The 20110-nt window shown below is 32.9% G+C and overlaps 1 pseudogene; it reads left to right on the forward strand.

Annotated features, from left to right (window-relative positions):
- Window positions 1-319: 319 nt before the first annotated feature.
- On the forward strand, window positions 320-763 carry LOC132010528 (iron-sulfur cluster assembly 1 homolog, mitochondrial-like; annotated as a pseudogene).
- The last annotated feature ends 19347 nt before the right edge of the window (window positions 764-20110 follow it).

Raw genomic sequence — 20110 nt, forward strand, 5'->3', positions numbered from 1 at the left:
CTTATAATCTCTATAGACAAAAGAAATAGCACTCATAAGGACTGCATAAGTGTTTATAATCATTTCTACTTCCTTCCCTACTAATGGGTCACCAATAGCTTATTGTCACATAAGTTCATACCTATGGTAAGACAGAAAATATTCATTAAGTAGTTTCAACTATACTCCAAAGTCATGGTTGGATTTTTACTTCTGGCTATTAAAGAGTAACTGGTACCAGACTTATTCTTACATAAAAAATCTGGAGATTTTTATATCAAAAACCCTGGAGAGAGGCTGAGGTGCCTGAGCTCCATCCCAAGGCAGCAGGACATTGAGAATGTTCACTTCATTAGTCTAGGCCTCTGTCTGTGCCGTGAGCAAGAAGCAGCTGTAGCCCACTTGGGCTGTCTTCACCCTTACACCTACAGGAGTAAACAGGATAAAACAACTTCTTAAAGATAGGCCTGAACATCTAGGTCTGAAAGTTGGTGTCTCAACCAGGGGCTCAAATGGCTTTTCTTCCTCTGTATTCTAGAGTATAAGGAAAGGAGATTCTGACGAAGAAGCTGTTCAAGACAGAGGCAGAAAAGAATGTTCATCAAAAAGAAAGCACAGCTAAGATTTCAAGGAAAAAAAAAAAAAAAAGAAAGCACAGCTAAGATTTCAAGGAATAGAAATGGACTATGCTAAAGATAAATTATCTAGTGAGTCTGTTTTCAATAACCCAAACATCAAAGAAAGGTATAGCTGTGGAAAAAGCTTTTATATTGGACTACTCTAGCTATAAGCTTCAGGAAAACTCGTGGAAGTCCTAGGATTACTGACGAAATTATGTCACTGTCACATACTTAAGGTTTATAATGTGTGAGAAAAAGTGATGCATTTTAAAGATGAAAAAAGCCCTACAATTATTTATAAAGCTACACACAATATATCAGGCAGCAGTTTTCAGGCATTGACCAATAGGCAGCTCATGACTGTGCTCCTTGAAAGAAGGAAAACATGCGGAGAATACCACGATCCTCTTGGGTTTCTACTTTGGGACACTTTTCTGACAATGTTCATGAAATGAAGCCTAACAAGGCCGTAGTCTCACTAAACAAAGAACATAGATATTGGAGTCACACATTGCTAATATAGGAGAAACTTGCAAAATAGGGCTTGAAAAGAAAGAATTACATGGGAAAAGTGGAGTCTCTGTGGGGATTCACCACAAGTGTTCGACTAAGGTCTGGACAGCTCATACTCAGAGTTCAACTATAAGAGGTGTTACAAAGATCATCTGCTACAGACTTGAAAGATGAATGAGGATAGCAAAATTGCAGTGTGGTGAACACTGAATTTATGACCCAGTAAGATTAGAGAAACCAGTGAGTTTCTCAACAAGACCCAATAAAGGACAAATTTTTGGAGTAAATACCACAAGATAGAGCAATGCACAAGCTAACACTAATATGTAAATCAAGTAGGCTAGCTTGCACTAATAGAATAAAATGAAGTTTGGCAGAACCAGAAAGATGCACCAGTAATTTCTTATCAGTGTATATAAAATATCCACCACGTTAGGCTATACACTGGGTACACACACACACACACACAAACACACATGTGTAACATATATGTAATTGCAGAAGATCAATAATTTCAAAGATTATATTCAAAGTTTATATATATAATCTTTGAAATTATTGATCTTCATTGATCTTCTGCAATTCTCTGACTAAAACTGAATTACTGTAGCAATCAATAAAAAATTAATAGAGAAAGAATGGAAATTCTTAAACTATTTGGAAATTAAATAACACACCAATCAACCTATTACTTGGGAAATCACAAAGGAAATTATAAAATATTTAAAAACAAATAATAACGAAACTGTGAATGAAAATCTTTGGAGTCCAATAACACAACAAATGTGAGAAGAATTTCTAATGATTATGGTAGGAAAGTATAGAAGTTGAAAATAAAGGGATTAGCTTCCTTTGTAATAGGAAACAAAAATCAGAGAAAATTAAAAATAAAAAAAATAAATAGGAGAAATAAGAAGGAGCTGAATTCAGTGAAATAAAAAACCTAATAACAGAGAAAATTAATATGACCTAAGTCAGTTCTTTGAAAACATTAATAAAAATAGCTAAAAAGTTAGTGTTAGCAAAAGTTAGCTCAAAATTTTTAAAGTCTGATCAAGAAAGAAAAAACCTTTTCACCATCAATTACAAGAATGAATGAATAGATGTCACTGCAGATCCCAGATATATTCAAAGACAAATATTATGGAATATTTAAGCAACTTTATGCCAATATATTCAACTCAAATGACACAGAGAGAAATAAAAATCTAAGTTACATCATATCTATAGCTTACATAGGGACTTCACAAAAAAGTGTATCAATGACCAAAGGCACATAAAAAGGGATTGAAATTGGGAAAATGCAAATTATTATTATTTTTTTAAGATTTTATTTATTTATTTGACAGAGAAAGAGATCAAAAGTAAGCAGAGAGACAGGCAGAGAGAGAGGGGGAAGCAGAGAGCCCGATGTGGGGCTTGATCCCAGGACCACAAGATCATGACCTGAGCAGAAGGCAGAGGCTTAATACACTGTGAGCCACCCAGGCGCCCAGGAAGTGATCCATTTTGATTGAAGTTAAGAATGTACATCTCTGTCAAATCTTCTCAAATTGTATAGTTAATATTTCTGTATTTCACTTTGTAAAATTCACATAATTTAAAAATACATACATAGACCAATGATTAGGAAAAAGGATAGTCACAGAGACAACTTCAACATTTTTCAGTTATTCAATCTTCAAATGCTCAAAGTGACCACCTCTGAGATAAAATTTCTAACACATATTTTAGTCATTATTAGGAAAAATATACATATACCTATATTTATATATTTTAAATAAAATGTTAAATAAATGTGGCATCTTAATATTGGGAATTGGGGCACCTGAGTGGCTCAGTCAGTTAAGCATACAGCTCTTGATTTTGACTCAGGTCATAATCTCAGTGTCCTAGGATGGAACTCCCTCTCAGGCAGGCCCTGCAACTCACCAGGGAGTCTGCTTGAGATTCTCTTGCCTCCTTCTATCCCTACCCCACTGCTGGCTCTTTCTTTCTCTTTCTCTCAAATAAAAAAATAAATCTTAAAAAAATATATTAGGAACTATTTTATAGCCCCCAAAATGCTGTTATTAGAAATTGATATTTTTAAGACAACTTCAAAGTAAACAAATTAAGATGAGGGCTTTGCTCTGGTTCATTTCAAGTGTGTGATACTTCCTTTCAAAGAGGAAAGAAGGAAAGGCAAGTCCCTTTCAGAGAGACCAGGCTTGGGTCAAATGGGATTCCAGTAATGTATCCTCTGATAGTAGAACAAAAAAGCCAAATGTATGGAATATTTATTTTCTGTTGATCCCCCCCCCAAAAAAGAGCAATGTGGAAGTGTTGGGTAGTAACTATGTCAAAAGGATCCAAAGAAGTAACAACTAAGTGGGATGAGGACCAAGGAGAAACAGTGTAAATGATGCAAGAATCAAGACCACTGCCACAAATTAGTCTGTGAGATGTCCAACTGTTACTACAAATATCTATTTTTTCCTGACTAAAAACCTGAATGTTGGAGCATATACTTATTAAATCTAACACAGTGTTTATTAAAAGAAAAAAATTCTGAGTATTAAAGGATACATTTATATTAAACCTAAAACATGTAAAATCTATGGGTCAAATAGAGAAAACCCAAAGAGTATTGGTGTTATATAGTTATTTGGTCTTTCTTCATTCAGGTTTCCTCTGCTCTTTTTGCCACAAGATTAACTATTTCATGTAATTCTCAACAGATTAGCAGTAACAATTCCAATAGTCTATACCTGCTCATAGGAGAGAGCAACTCTATCTATACCACTTCTATTAATTTCTTCTTTTACAAGCCTTTTTAAAAAGGGAACATATGTTTTTTTTCCCCCCCCTTAGATCCTTAAGAGTTTCTAAAGCAAATATCTGCAAAAGTTTCTACCTCTGTTTCATCTTCAGCACATCTTTTCTAATTTTTAATTTTTCTCTTTAAGTTCAGGTAGTTTTTTTTAACAACCTTTAATTATCAAACTCTTTTTGATTTGGCATAACTTGGCAAATCAACTTTGTTTTTATTGTTTTAAGAAGCAAAATATTTTTTTATTTAAATTCAATTAGCCAACATATAGTACATCATTAGTTTTTGATGTAGTGTTCAATGATTCATTAGTTGCATGTAAACCCAGTGATCATCACATTATATGCAGAAGCAAAGTATTCTTCAATTATTTTAAAATATGTAACATTTTTCCCTCATGGTTTAGGTAGAGCAATAGGTAGGTTTATTTAGAGTAATAACTACACTTAAGTTAATTTTTTCAACCTGAAAGAAAAGAATATAGTAGTTAAAGCTGTTTTACTATGATAGAATTTATCAGTGAAAGGAACATAAAAATCAACTTAATGAATACTAATTAATCAAATAATGTTTGCCAAAAAAGTTTGTCAATTTAAAAATAGGTCATAATTAACTTTAAACTATACTTAGCTCTTCTTATTGATTTCTAGGATTCCATAATGAATTTTTCTGAAAAGAAAGAATGATTTTTAATTTCTAAGATATGATTCATTCAGCAACTTCTTCAATAACCACAGAGAAGAAATCAATAAGCCAGATAGGAAATTGTACAAAATGACTCCTTGTAGAATTTTTTTTTCTCAACTAGGGAACAGTTGTGCTGAATATTCTGAGTATTGATAGTTTTATTGGTGCTATAATTAACCAATATTTTAATCTTTCTTGATGAGGCATAGGGAGGGTATAGCTTGTCGCCTTATTAATTGATATCAATGTTCTGGAAAAAAGTAAGAACTAATAGGCACATTCATACTGCTTCCCTTATATCCCCAAATATTAAGACAAATGACATATTGAAATGCAATTTCAAACAATAAAATCAGAGAAAAAACATAAAAAAATAAGAATACAGAAGAAATCATAAAACTAAAAATTGCAGAAACTATCTGGAGGTATTTCTTTGAAATATGATAAGCATATAATTTATCAGCTCAAATGTAACAATAGTCAAATGTGTTTTGATAATCTATAATGGTATAAGAAAAGCACTGGCAAAGATCAAAATATATATTTTTCTAGAAGCTGCAGCCTTCATAATGCTGAGAGCATGTGCAATAACCTGGCTTTAAATTTTGGGTGTTAAAATGGCAAAACCATTTCAATAGATAGCAGTTATTTAATAAAATTTCAATGCTTTCACTAACTTGAAAATTACCTTGCTCATCAGCTCTACTGAAATCCAGTTATTATTCTTCCCCAGTCCCACCTCTGGACTCCCAATCCTCATTCCTACATTGAAATAGATACCAAATCCTTTCTCTCAAATCCTTCCACTTCTTCCTGTCTCCATAGCTAATACCCACATTCAGGCCACCTTAACATCTCGACTTTAAATGAATTTTTGTACCAAACTCTTAATCCAAGTCCTGTAGTGCAATCTAATAACATCTAATCCATTCCCCACACTGCAGTTAGGATACTTTTTCTAAAATATAAATATGATAATGTCAGTACTGCTTAAAAATCAGTAGACACTACAGTTCCATTGCTTTTTTGGTTAAGTTCTAAAGCATCTTAAAATAACCCAAGAATCTTACAATGTGATCCCAAATGAGGTATAGAGCTAAAACACTTCCCACATATACCTTTATGCTCCAGTCATAGCAAAATGCTCTTAATTCTTCAAATCTACAATATTTACGAACCATACTCTTTCTTTCACCAAGCATTTCTTCTTTCTTTACCATGTCTTGTTCTCTTCCTCTTTCCTTCCTTAACTAGTCATGACTTATTCAATTTATACTTTTTCTTGTCAGCTTGTTCTGACCTCATGAGACTTTAGAACCATATGCTCCTGTTGATCTCCATTTCCTTCCTTTCCCAGCACTTAATTCCAAAGAATATTGTACTAAAATTTGAGTACACTGATATTAGTTAGGGACTCTGTTTTCTTATTTATTTGTTTTGTTTCTAGGTTTTTCTTTTTTTGGTTTCTGGTTTTTATTTTATTTTATTTTATTTTTTTTATGTATTCACTGGACCAAGCTAGGAACTTGGGACTCAGAACTCAATAAATATTTCTTGAATAAATCCTGAGTAATTGCTAGCTCCTTAACCATAAAACATGTGCAAGGAAGGAAGATGGCATAATCCCCAATTCACACAGCATTGTTGTCTGAATGAGTCCATATATTTTTCTTCACAAAACTAAAAACATTTCTCTCCTAAATGCATAGAAAGATGTATCGAATAAATAGCTCTTCTCCTAAATGATTGGCAGATACCGTAAAAGGATGCTAGGATCAGCAACATCTTGCCTGGTTCAGATATCACTGATGGTATTTAAGGGAAAACTAGGTTCCCCATTCAAGAACCCTCTAATTTCTTAACACTCCTCAAATAACACTCCTCAAATAAAAATACTCCTCAAATTCAAAAAAGCAATTTCAGCAGACACTCTTTTATCAAATATTCTTTTTAAGGAAAATATTTAAAATATTTTGTTTTACTTTAAGTAGCTCCTCTATGGCTAAATAGGTTGACGTTCTATATATAAATGATACTTTTTTTTTTTTTCACAGTGAAAAACCTTTTTTTTTTTTTTAAGATTTTATTTTTTTATTTGACAGAGATCACAAGTAGGCAGAGAGGCAGGGAGAGATAGGGGGAAGCACGCTCCCCGCTCAAGCAGGGAGCTCGATGCAGGGCTGGATTCCAGGACCCTGAGATCACAACCCGAGCAGAAGGCAGAGGCTTAACACACTGAGCCACCCAGGCAACCCCACAGTGAAAAACCTTTTTAAAATTTCTGGTCTGTAACCTCAGTTTGATTTTTGGAGACTATTTGACAATATTTTTTTATTAATCTTCGTAAACTCCTCAATAATATTTCTAAAAAAAATCACCCCAAAATTTCACCCATCCTCATAGCCCTCATTTTCATTTTTAAAGAAGTGAAAAACAGACTTCTACTTCAGGTAATAATTGACCCTATCAAGTGAGAGGGATTCAGTATCCCAATTACCCACCCCCACAATATAAATTTATATAAATTAGTTATTGTTTTAATCTTCTTTGGTCCCAGGGAAAGAGAGGCTACTTGTCCTAATCAAATATCATTCCTCTATATAGATCTCAATTCTTTTCCCACTGCCTTTCTTCTGGACTTTGCCTTGTCAATCATCATATATATATATCACATCTATATTGCCCACTTCCCTTCTCTACTGCTCCTTTGCCTCCACTTGTAATGGGTTTCTATCTTGCTCTTTGGGTTCTCTTTGTGTTCTCTTCTGGAGATTAATATCTTCTTCCAATTTCATTCAGATTGCTGTCAGAATTCAGTTCCTTACTGTCTATTGGTCAAAGCTACTCTCAGCTCCTAGAGGCTACCCACACTTGTTATTAACTCCATCTTCAAGGCCAGAAATGGAGGTTTTTTTGTTTTGTTTTTTATTTATTTTATTTATTTTTTTTTAGCATTGAGTTAGCTATTATATTCTGATTACCTCACCAGAAATATCCTGGAGAGCCTCTTTAAGGCCTTATCCAGTTAGCTTAGTTCCATTGAGAATTCTCTATCTCAAAGTCAACTGGGTTCAGACCCTAATACTTTAATTATATACACAAAATCCCTTCACAGCAGCATGGTACTACTTGAGTAGATGGGGAATCTATGGGGTTATCTTAGGATCTTGCCTACCATACTCATTTTGTTTTACACTTCCTTCATTTTGTGCCTACTTTTTGATTTGTTTTATAGGTTTTGCTATTTAGTTTATGGATTATTGCCTAGTAGTTTTGAGTTGGTTTATGCCTCCTTTCAGCAATAGGAATGCTATATTTCCTTCTTAGCAAAAACAATGATGGTTGTAAAATGTTTACTCAGTCAAGCTCCACTGAGGCTTATTTTTTGTCTAAATTTTGTCAGGTTTGTGTACATAGGTTGTAAACAAGATGTTTACATGTATTTACTTTTTATTCTGTCTCTAAAAATATTTTAGAATAAAATACAAATAATTATTCAGTTCTTTAAAATATCATTTTAGATGATTGTTCAGATTTAAAATAGTCTTTTATCTATAATATTTTTATGAAACAGTATACTAATATTGGTACTTAAGCACTCTAAAATATATATAAGTGAATTTTATAATTTTAGTTATTGGGTTTATTACTATTAAGCTGATATAATTATTAACTGAGAACATTTTGAATGCCTGATAAAGCATTATTTTTACTAAGAAATTAGGAAATGCATATCACTATAGACATTATCATCTCTGACTCTCTAATGCTACAGTTAATTGGTCACAGTCTTAAAGTGCTGAGACATTAGAGGAATATCACAAACCAAATAAATGGAAAGATATTTTAATAGCCCTTATCCCTGGCAAGTCTTATTGTCTTGATGTAAGATTGGCTTTATCCTGCTGTGAGAGACGTGGAAGATCTTTCTGTGGGTTCAATGGTGGTTCAGTGGCCTGCTGTGACTTCCTTCAAGTCAATAGTTGTCATCCAGTCTGTTGACTATCATTTGAGAAAATAAATCTTGATCTTTGCCATAGTAGAAGTCAATATCCACTTAAGTTAAGAAAATCACAGTGTTTTCTTTTATTGTAAAACAGGAATTGCCTAGACCTGGCTTGACCTAATCAACTAATCCATTTCCTGTGGTGAAACCCATTCTAACATGTCTTGATTGGGTGAAAAGTAGACTATAGACAGTCACTAAAATGTCAGAACACTATGATTTACCTTTCAAAATACTGTTTCCAATTTAGATGCAGAGATTCTCACAATGAAAGTTACAAACTGAGATTTACTGGCTTTCCTATTGTCTCTCACTGTGTGAAGCAAAGTATTTATTTATTTGCTAGCATTTTAATTACCTTTAAAATAGTATTGTATTTAGATTTAATTTCAAATAAGTGCTTCACCTTTTATTGACTATTTAGCAATAAGCATAATATTTAAAACCTAACTTGAGGCGCCTGGGTGGCTCAGTGGGTTAAAGCCTCTGCCTTCGGCTCAGGTCATGATCTCAGGGCCCTGGGGTCGAGCCCCGCATCAGGCTCTCTGCTCAGCGGGGAGCCTCTTTCCTCCTCTCTCTCTGCTTGCCTCTCTGCCTGCTTGTGATCTCTGATGTCAAACAAATAAATAAAAAATCTTTACAAAACAAAACAAAACAAAAACCTAACCTTTCTGAGAAAAAAATTTCTTCATCTGCAAATTAGTACTAATAATTATATTGTTACTGTGGAAATTAAATATGTTATTTATAAATTATTTTTGTCATAGAACTCTATAAAATGCATATCAAAAAAAAAGATATTTGTTTGTTTTGATCTGGTTTAAAGTCCTCAGTTACTTACTGTGCATAAAGAATTGAGACAGGTAGTGTGCCTTCCCTGATATTCCAGATAGACTAATATCCATCATCTCATTAACCACTAATTTCACAAACCAGTCAAGGAGTGATTGATCATTTTTTGTTTGTTTGTTTAAATTAATCTTATTTTAGAAATAATCATACATTCTGACTGCATTTATTTTTATTTCTCTAACTGTTGTAATATATTACAACAAAAGACACACATATCAAGCAAATATGATAAATTAAACTACTCAAAGCTTATACTTATATTGGTAGTAGGAAAATAGTCCAGAAACCATTCCAGACCTAGATTAAGTGGAAATTGCATAGAAAATAGGAGGATTTGTTGAGCATGATATTATGAATGTTGGGATCCATATTAAATTATCTTAGAACAAGGTAAATATAGGTAAATATTTGGAATAGGTATGATATATGAAGATTCAGATATTGACATCTAGGGAATCAAAAGAAAGGAATTGAATTTGAAATGTAAGAAAAGCACTATTTCTAGGGAAGTGAGTTTATTTGGAGGTTTGATAGTAAAAGAAAAGAAGGAAGTGAAGGATGAGAATGAAGAATCTGGCAGAAACAAAATAAAAAATAGGATCACAAAAATCCGAAGATATACAAATTTAATTCTTCAAAGTGGCACAGTTGATTAATGAACTGTACTTCACTTTACCAGAAAAAGAAAGAACACTTAAATTAAGAAATATAGTTAGCAATCCTAGTTACTAATTACTGTAGTTCAGAATACTGTCTACATCATTTTTTCACCACATCTTTACTACTTTGTTAGAACAAGATGTTCAGGGCTAATCTTGTATTTTTCCTGCCCAAGTCCAGGAGTTAGTCACTTCTCCCAGGTTAAAAATTATCCCTAAAGAGCAACCAAGAGCAGAGGAAAACTGAAACGATATTATTGCAACCTAAATTACATATCTTCAAACAGCCATTTATAGATAGGCAAAAATACTTTAAACTGGAAATTCAAAAACCCAGAAAATACATGTACAAAAGAAAAAAAAAAGCATAATGTAAAATGAGTTAAAAAATTTGAAAAAATAATTTAAAAAATCAAATCAGAAATAAACAGTAAATTAAGCTTCTTAAGAGATAGTAGATCAGACTAAAATTACCTTAAAAATCTAAAAAAATTAAAATGAGATTAAGAAATGAAAGATGTCATATATAAAATGATAGATAATTCAGGCTAAAATATCTAAATATGTATAATTGGAGTCTGGTAAAAATATTTTTAAAAAGTTACTACATATCTCCAAATTGGCCCAGATGGTCAACTGTCAGACATATGCTAACTGAACTATTAGATGTTAAATATAAGTATGAAATCCTTTGGTCTTGGGTTCGAAGTAAAATATATTGTCTAATGATGAAAAGAATATCAGTTTAGGGGCGCCTGGGTGGCTCAGTGGGTTAAGCCACTGCCTTCGGCTTGGGTCCCAGAGTCCTGGAATCGAGTCCCGCATTGGGCTCTCTGCTCAGTGGGGAGCCTGCTCCCTCCTCTCTCTCTCTGCCTGCCTCTCTGCCTGCTTGTGATCTCTCTCTGTCAAATAAATAAATTCTTTAAAAAAAAAGAATATTAGTTTATCCTCAGTTTTCTCTTTAGCAAGGCATGAGTGGATAAATATTTTTATGAAACTCAATGAAAGGAAACAAAAGCAATAATAAACTATTGAGACTTCATCAAGATAAAAAGCTTCTGCACAGTGAAGAAAACAATCAATAAAACTAAAAGGTAGCCTACACAACAGAAGAAGATATTTGCAAATGACATATCTGATAAAGGGTTAGTATTCAAAATCTAGAAAGAACTTAGTAAACTCAACATTGACAAAACAAATAATCCACTTAAGAAATGAGCAGAAGACATGAACAGACCCTTTCCAAAGAAGACAACCAGACACATGGAAAGATGCTCTACATCACTCATCATCAAGGAAATACAAATAAAAACCACAATGAGATAGCATCTCATACTTGCCAGCATGGCTAAAATTAACAACACAGAAAAGATCAGGTGTTGGCTAGGATGTGAAGAAAGGGGAATCCTCTCACACTTCTGGGAATGTACGTTGATGTCGCCATTCAGGAACAGTATAAAGTCTCCTCAAAAGCTAAAAATAGTACAACATGGAAACAAAGATGTAAAAATATTATATAAATTTAGATGTTACAACATATTAAAATGTAAAATTTCATTGTAAGTTAAGAAAATGAGATAGAAAAACGGAAAAGAGACTGATATAGAAGTACTAAATGAAATTCAAAATATATCATTTAAAAACTGACAAAACATTTGAAGTTTTAGAAAAGTAAAAGAGGGCTACAACTTTATAACAGGTATCATTATAAATATAACTAGTAGGTAATATAAACCCTTCCTAAATACCAAAACAAAATTTAAAATAATAGTAACAAAAGACATATAGAAAGACAAAGAGTAAATATAAACAGCAAATGAAGCATAAGCCATATAAATATATAAAAAAATAGGAACCAATCATTCCAGTGTTAATAATTCATATAAATGGATTTGATTTTCCTATTAAATAAAAACAATTAGATTACATAAAAAATTAAGAATAAATGGCAAGCAATGTAAACAATAAAAAAGCAGGGACCATGATTCTGATATTAGATTAGTTTAAATTCAGACCAAAAAGAAGCTAATTGAACTTCATCATACTAATGGTTTTATTTGATAATAAAGAGTAACAATTAAGAAATCTGTGTAACTTGGGACACCTGGGTGGCTCAGTGGGTTAAAGCCTCTACCTTCTACTCAGGTCATGATCTCAGGGTCTTGGGATCAAACCCCGCATCAGGCTGTCTGCTCAACAGGGAGCCTGCTTCCTCCTCTCTCTCTCTGCCTACTTGTGATCTCTCTCTCTGTGTCAAATAAATACATAAAATCTTAAAAAAAAAAAAAAAGAAATCTGTGTAGCAAATAAATTAACAATAACATCCATAAATTAGAAAAAAAATTTAAAAATGTACGGAGAAATGGACAAAATATAAATAATTGAAAATTTCCACTGAGAACTCTCGATGCAAGTCATAAGTAGAGGAAGAAAAGTAAATCTGTAGAAGACCTAAACAACATAAACAATAAATTTTATAAAATATGAAGATTATAGCTTCTTTTTTTTTAAGATTTTATTTATTTATTTGACAGAGAGATCACAAGTAAGCAGAGAGGCAGGCAGAGGGAGAGGAGGGAAGCAGGCTCCCTGCTGAGCAGAGATTCCCAATGCGGGACTCGATCCCAGGACCCTGAGATCATGACGTGAGCCGAAGGCAGCGGCTTCACCCACTGAGCCACCCAGGCGCCCATTATAGCTTCTTCTTCTTTTTTTTTTTTTTTTTAAGATTTTATTTATTTATTTGACAGAGAGAGATCACAGTAGGAGAGAGGAAGGGAAGAGATCACAGAGAGAGGAAGGGAAGCAGGCCCCCCGCTGAGCAGAGAGCCCGATGTGGGATTCGATCCCAGGACCCTGAGATCATGACCCGAGCCGAAGGCAGCGGCTTAACCCACTGAGCCACCCAGGCGCCCCATTATAGCTTCTTTTAAAGCACATGTGGAATAGATAAAATATTTTGTTATTCAAGCCATTTCTAAAATCTCAATTAATTTAGCAAAATAATATGGAAAACCACCTTTAATCATCACCATGCAATAAAATTAAAAATTAATTGCCATATTGAAGAAAATGGGTTTCCATTTGAAAGCTAATATAAAATGTATATTTAATCATAGGCATTTATATATAAATTATATGTATGTATATATACATACATATATATGCCTTTTTAAATTCTTCTTGAGTGATAGGGATACATACTGATAAATTACAGGATTTCTAAAAATAAAGTTAATGAAAACACTATATAGCAATATCTTTGAGACATAGTTAAGACAATGATCAGACAAAAATACATAGCTATTTCTTAGATTGAATCATGGACAAAAATTATTATCATTCACCCCTCCTGTGTTCATCCTCTTTGCCACGTAACTTTATGGTGCCTTTCCACTTTTGGAGAATCAATTTATTCCTCTCTGAAGTCTGGGCTTGACTTTATGATTTGCTTTTGATATTGAGATCATAACAGGGAAAAGGTAAAATATTGGGAAGACTTCTAAGGAAAAGGTGACATAAGTCAAATGGTTCTGTTTCTCCAATTGCAATTTCTAGTTGAGATCATAACATACATAATGCAAGAAGTGGCCTGAAAAGCACTTGTCAATGTGGGATTCCTCTCCTTTTGTCTCTTTTATCATTGTTATGGATCATTCTTAGGCTAGCTCGGGTAAGGAAGAGAAATATGTGGAAAAAGAGTCAACAAAATTAGATGAGTTACCCTAAGGTTCGCTGAAGAAATGGCTGACTCCAGGGCTTGGAAAGATAAAAGATAAGCCTGGAATATCTTGTTTACTGGAGAGTAAAGAAACTCTAAAAAATGGAGACTTGCATCGTATTGGACTTAGCTTATACTGACTTCTGAGAACTGATTATACATATCTTCCCAATTTTATGTGCAGGTGACTTATAATGGCAGGTAAATCTATGTTTTCAAGCTCATGTTTGGTGATGTCATGTTGGTAAATTAAAACCATTTGTGGTAGGAGTATTTACACCATTAAAATCAGCAAAATCTTTAAATTGGGCCCCATCTACCCTTTTTTTAGAACCAATGTATAAGCATAGCACTAAAGATTTCTCAAAACAAAATGACACAGGACCCATATCTATAGATCTCTTACTGAACAAATCTGAAACATGTTATCAAATTAAAATATTATAATAACACATTAAAACTAATTTAATGAAATATAAAATCATGAGTCCATAAATGCATAGATTAGTAAATAAATAAATAAATAAGGGTTAAAGAAAATCTCATTTTTTGAGTAGTATGGTAAAGAAAATTACAAAGAAAGACAGTAAATTACTAGCTGGAATTCTTCATTAAAAAAGTTGATTCAGGGCGCCTGGGTAGCTCAGTGGGTTAAGCCTCTGCCTTCAGCTCAGGTCATGATCTCAGGGTCCTGGGATCGAGTCCCGCATCGGGCTCTTTGCTCAGTGGAGAGCCTGCTTCCCCCCTCTCTCTGCCTGCCTCTCTACCTACTTGTGATCTCTCTCTCTGTCAAATAAATAAATAAAATCTTAAAAAAAAAAAAAAAAAAGAATTGCTAATCCCTTCTTTTAAAAAAAAAAAAAAAAAAAAAAGTTGATTCAGCAAGGACTATCAATGGCTGTTGTTAACATGTGGATGAAAATTTGATGGAGAGCATATAATCAAAGTGAGTATCACCAGTAATTGGAAAAGCCAGCATCAGATGACTCTAGATAGATGCACAAGAGGAATATAGTATTGCATCTGTGGAATTCCAACATCAGACCACCATGAACTGAAGTTGATTCTACAGTTATTATCTTGCATTCTTTTTTCTTAAAGATTTTATTTATTTTAGAGAAAGAGAAAGAAAGAGCTCACAATGTGAGCAGGGGTAGGGGCAGATGGAGTGGGAGAGGGAGAAAGTTGATTTTTTTTTCATTTTCTTTTTTTTTAAATTTCATTTTATGTTATTTCTTTTCACTGCTCCAGAATTCATCGTTTATGCAGCACACCCAATGCTCCATGCAATATGTTCCTCCATAATACCCACCACCAGACTCACCCAACCAAAACTTCCTCCCCTCCAAAAACCTCAGTTTGTTTCTTAGAGTCCACAGTCTCTCATGGTTTGTCTCCCCATCCAAAACAGGCAGAAAATTTTAAGCCCACTCCATTTAGAGAACAGAGCCAGACATTGGGGTCAATCCCATCACCCTGAAATCATGACCCCAGGTGAAATCAAGAGTTCAACGCCCAGCTAACTGAACCACCCAGGTGCCCCACTGTCTTACATTCTTTAAAAAAATGTCCCTGTCAAGGTTATATCAGTAAGTCCCTGTAAGCAAGCTCTTGAAAGACAAACGGTTCCACAAAACTACAGAGATATGTCAAATAAATGTAACATATACTATGTGATCCTGAAGTGAAAAATACATAGATTTTTTTTTTAAAAGGCCAGTGGAACAAATGGTGAAATTTAACTAAGGTCAATAAATTAGATAATAGTAAAATATCAGATCAGGAAATTTCTATCATTATACCACAGTCATATAAGAGAATCTTTTCTCATGAAATATACTAAAGTTTAAGGGATGTGAAGGGCCACCAATTTTATACCTTGTTCTCAAATGCTTCAAAAAAATAATATGAGTTACATATAGAGAGAATTGCAAAGCATACTAGCAAAATGTTAATTAAATTAAGAGCTTGGATTAGATTATTTTATTAGATTATTAGATTATTATTATTAGACTATTAGATCAGATTATCCAATTAAAGTAGAGAATTTTAATGAAGGTTATAAGGGGATTCAATATATGTCTAAGGAGACATATATTAAAGTATTTAGGATTCAGTCTGTAAAGGTTAAATGGACATATTTGTACCCATTTAAATATGTGCCCATTTAATTTTTTATACCTTATACTTTATAGTAATTATACTTTACAGTAATTATACTTTATAGTAATTTATACTTTATACTTTATAGTATACTTTATATTTATATATATATTTTACTTTAAAGTATATAAAGTATATATATATTTATATAAAGTATAAATATTTTTATACTTTATATAAATATATATATATTTATATATATATATACACTTTACTTTAAAGTATACTTTATACTTTAAAGTAATTTATACTTTAAAATAATTCTTGAATTATACTTTGAATATACTTTAAAATAATTCTTCAGAAGAGGAAAATATGTAAATATATATGTACATATATGTTACATATACCTATGCATTTATATGCATTCACAAACACATACATACTAAAACAAATAAATAAATGAGTGAAAATAAATGTGACCAAATGTGAACAAGTAGTGGATCTAGGTAAGAAATATAGAAATATATGGTGTTTATTATACAAAACTTAAAATGCTTGAAATTTTTCAAAATTAAAGATTAAATAAATGAAATCATCAATTGTAAGATTTGTACAAATACCTTTAGAAGTTTTTTATGCCTTCAGAGTGTGTACCACCTCCACACACTGTTACCCATCATTCCAATTTTAGGTTAGAAGTCACCTCCTCTGAAAACTCTGTCCTGACCTTAAACTTAAACTTGATTAACGGTCTTTCTGCTGTGGTCCCCATACATTTTTTTTTTTAACATTTCAATAGTTCAATAGATAGTGAGCAGTTGATAGATAAATGAATAAATGAATAGAGAGATAAATGAATAATTTATAGGTGGTAGGGAAAAAGAGAAGGAAAAAAAAGAGGGAGAGAGAAAGAGATATTACCTATATGTCTCTCCTACTAGATATTAAGCTATCTATGTTTGGGACAATTTATTAATTTTCTCTATTTCCAACATCTAGCAAACTGCTTAAGATCAAGAAGTGTTTAGCAAATGATTTTATAAATGAATAAACCTATTTATATAATCTGTGTATATATACATAAAATAAATAATATAAAATGGTTGAGTGTCAACTGAAATATTTTTGATGTTACATAATGTTATGTAAGTAAATCTTAGGGTTCTTGCAGACATGTCTCAAGGAACCACTTCATAGAGTGAACTAGATCTAGGGGAAATTTTAGGAAAATTATGCAGATTATTTTAGGAATATTAAACAGATTTCCATATCCAAGGCCATATTTTACTGAAATTTTTTTTATGTTTTATATATCAATACTCCTAACAAGACTTCATTTGAAAAAAATTCTGTGGATAGAACCAAGATGCCCTTCAACAGACGAATGGATAAGGAAGATGTAGTCCATATACACGATGGAGTTATTATGCCTCCATCAGAAAGGATGAATACCCAACTTTTGTAGCAACATGGATGGGACTGGAAGAGATTATGCTGAGTGAAATAAGTCATGCAGAGAGAGTCCATTATCATATGGTTTCACTTATTTGTGGAGCGTAACAAATAGCATGGAGGACATGGGGAGATGGAGAGGAGAAGGGAGTTGGGGTAAATTGGAAGGGGAGGTGAACCATGAGAGACTATGGACTCTGAAAAACAATCTGAGGGTTTTGAAGTGGCGGGAGGGTGGGAGTTCGGGGTACCAGGTGATGGGTATTATAGAGGGCATGGATTGCATAGAGCACTGGGTGTGGTGCAAAAATAATTAATACTGTTATGCTGAAAATAAATAAATTTAAAAAAATTTATTCCATGGCTAAATCAAACAAAAATTTCTTTGTGCTTCAGTATCTTTCTTCTCTATAATGGTGAAGTGAAATACTTAACATTTATTGAGTCATGGCCATATTCATATACTTCATATGAAAATATTCCTTCTATCCTCATTTTCACCCTAAAGATTAAGATTTTGTTCTTGTTTTTTTTCCCCTTCCAGATGAAAGGATTAAGAAATAGTTAAGTGATTTGCCTAATTATTTGAAGATACTGGAATTGAACCAGATTTCTGCCTTGCTCAAATTCACAGCATTTGAAACAGCAGTATCTAAGATGATAGTGTGACAGGAAGAGTCCTCCGAACTCCAGGAAATGCAGAAATTCCATTCTAAAAAAACAGACCTCTGACTCATTTTCCTAAACTCTTTGACCAGAAAGAGTAGAGACAGTATATAATAGCTGCTAGTCACTTAGAAGAAGAAAATAAATTAGGGGTGTAGTATTGAGGAGAAGGATTGTAATTAGCTTTCAACAGAAATTAATGGGTAAGGAATTTCCTGGAAAAGGAAAGGAGGAAATGGGACAGATTTTATACAGAAGGCTAAATAGCTAAGTGATAATAAAACACTTTATAACAAGTAAATGAAAGTTTTTCACTGAGTTGAAAAAGGAGAGTAAAAAGCAAGTCACTAAAAAGAGTGATGAAGGAGCATTCTTATGTGAACGACAAGATGATAAGATGAATATGAGGGAGCAAAGACATGGAAATTTTTTGTTTCTGAAGATTCAGTGTAAAAAGCATATACAAGCATAATTGCACACTTTATTCCTTAAGGTTTTAAATGACATTTATATATATTATCTTATTTGATTTCTATAACAGTGATATGGGGGGATGGTGAAGATAAAGATACCATCCAGGGCACCTCGGTGGCTCAGTCAGTTAAGCATCTGCCTTTAACTCAGGTCATGATCCCGGAGTCGTGGGATCAAGCCTCACACGAGGCTTTCTGCTCAGTGGAGAGCCTGCTTCTCCCTCTCCCTCTGCCTATCTCTCTGCCTACTCGTCTCTCTGTCTCTCTCTCTGTCAAATAAATGAACAAAATCTTTTTAAAAAATTAAAAATTAAAAAAAAGACATCATCCTCATTTTTCATAGAACAAAATAATTAAGACACTAAATGCCACATTTAAAAAAAGATTTCTTAGTAGAGAAACAGTAAGGCATCTTATATATAACCATTACTCATAAAGCCAGCGAATGCCAAAATTACTGTCCAAATCCCCAAAACACAAGGGCAGAAAGACTGTAGAGGACTCATGCAGTGGAAGATTTGATATAGAATAGATTAGAAAACTGAGGTTAGATACAGGAAAAACAAAAACAAAAGCAAAAACATCCAATTAAGAATAAATGAGAGCCTGAAAGTGAAATAAAGGGCGATATCAGAGTAATTCTAGAAATGGCATTTTAGAATTTTCCTGAGTGAATGAGCACACATTGAAAAAAGAAACAATATGAAGTCATGATTGTGCAGGAAAGAAAGTTTATTAGATCTGTATTTGATATGTTGAATTTGAGTTTTTCTTCTGAATTAGATTTCAGTGTTTTTGAGGAAAAGGAGTGAAGTCCTGGACATTTGTATATACCTTTGCAGTTAAAAGTGAAATTTAAGAGTTGGAATTCTAGAGCCCTACTGCCTGGCTCAAAACCCAGCACCATGACTTCCATATTGTGTGCAAGTCTCAATTTCTCAATGCATGTTTTCTTATACATATAATGTGCTAATAAAAGTACCTTTTTGTAGAATAGTATCTGATACATAGTATGTGCTAAATATTAATAGGTTTTATTTACTATTTTTTACAGATATTATTTTGTGGATTTTTTGGCTGAACTACAAGGTTTTATAAATGACAAGTGAAACTTTGAAAAATAAGAATAAAATAGCAAAGTTAAAAAAAATTAAGGTCAACAATGGGAAACAAATATTAAATTCAGACCATTCTTTGTGGTCTTGTGAAAAGATAAATAATAATAATTCAGCTTTAAAATTGTTATAAATAACACTGTAGATGACTATATTTACAGGTTTGATTAAAAAAAAAAAGAATGCTGACATGAAAATGAACCATATCTGTTGAATACCTTGTCACAACTGGAGAGGTTCCACTGGGCAGAAGGAAGATGGCTGTAGGTGAAGAAATGTGAAAAAAAGAAAGGTGTGAGTTATATGATCATTAAAGTAGGGGAAACTAGGGGAGAGTCTGAAAATTAGAGTGATTAAATCAGTAATCATTTGTGAACTGCGCCTAGCTCTTTAACACTCCTCTGGTCCCTATAGGTAAAGGAGTCTCGAGGAATCCTTGTTTGAAACAG

The sequence above is a fragment of the Mustela nigripes genome, chromosome 2 (genome assembly GCF_022355385.1).
Source record: "Mustela nigripes isolate SB6536 chromosome 2, MUSNIG.SB6536, whole genome shotgun sequence".
Classification (NCBI taxonomy): Eukaryota; Metazoa; Chordata; class Mammalia; order Carnivora; family Mustelidae; genus Mustela; species Mustela nigripes.